Genomic DNA, 1,338 nt, shown 5'->3' on the forward strand with positions numbered 1-1,338 from the left:
CTCTCTCTCTCTCTCTCTCTCTCTCTCTCTCTCTCTCTCTCTCTCTCTCTCTCATCCCCTCCCTCCCTCCTCTTCTCTCCCTCCCTCTCCCTCTTATTCTCTCTCTCTCTCGCCCTGCAACACATCACTTGATCGCGCGCTGCCCCGCGCTCGCCTCGACCCAGTCTGAACAGAGCGCGCTGCTGCAGCTAGAGCAGTCTAGCGGGTACAGCCAGTGGCAGCGCGAGCGTCGCTCCCGGGCACACACTATTTTCTATCTCTCTCTTTCTCTCTTACTCACATACACGTACACACACACGCACACGCTTCTCCTAACGCACGTGGCCTTCCAAGTTCAGCGCCAGCACCAGAGCGCTGCACATCGGCGACAAAGCAGGTACTTTTAATAATCTCACTAATATCTGATTAAGTGCAAAATACAACTAAGTAGTACGCATCAGAAGGAAACATAGCTCAAAACTTTTTTTTTGACAGCCAAGCTGAAACGTTACTCAGTTGATCCGTAGCCTATCATTGTTTTAAAAAATAATACAATTGCCATTTGCATCATTCTTTTCTAAAAATGGGGGATGATACAAACACCGCACTAGTTCGCCCAGTCAAACGGATTTTGTCAAAATGACATCATTTTGATGCCATCGTCAAGATTTTGTCATTTTCGTTTTACGTTTCGATGTCATTTCGAGATCAAATGACATCCGTTTGACTGGCGCACAGTTTTAATACTCTCCATAGGTTTGCCCTCTTGTGTTAATTTCGCCATCAAACTCGTCGCGCTTGTGCCGGCTCTCGAGACCGGCGCGACACGGGTCCGTAAGTAATCGCGCGGGGTTTCGCAATGCAGCCCGTTGGGGGTAACGCTCGGAGTGTTGTGGGCATGTGGTAGGACCTACCACCTACCAGGTAGGTCCTCGTTGGGGAAGGCGAGAGGCTTAGGGTAAGTGTACCATACATGAATCATGGATCACCCCCGTCTATATTCGAACTCGTAAGTCAAAATGAGATACGAAAATGTGTAGGAGGAGGGCTAAGAGGTCTATACAGGAAACACGTTTCCAAATTTGCCAACCTACCAGATCTCGCATAAAGTGGGGGTGATCCAGATCCATGACACATGTTTGGTACACTTACCCTGCGCTCAAGTCTGGAGGGAAAGTTCACAAAATTTTGAAGATAACTAATTGAGTGTGTCAACTTAAACTGATTATAATATCAGATGTGCAGAGCTGACAGTCATCAGGTGTTATCTCTTATCGCCTGATCTGGTGCCGTAGCGGCCACGCCGGCCTGGCCGGCCACAGAAGGCTCGTGTCCGATCTGCCGCGCAGCCAGAACGTC

Source organism: Frankliniella occidentalis, unplaced genomic scaffold (genome assembly GCF_000697945.3).
Source record: "Frankliniella occidentalis isolate FOCC.00 unplaced genomic scaffold, Focc_3.1 Scaffold88, whole genome shotgun sequence".
NCBI classification, from domain to species: domain Eukaryota; kingdom Metazoa; phylum Arthropoda; class Insecta; order Thysanoptera; family Thripidae; genus Frankliniella; species Frankliniella occidentalis.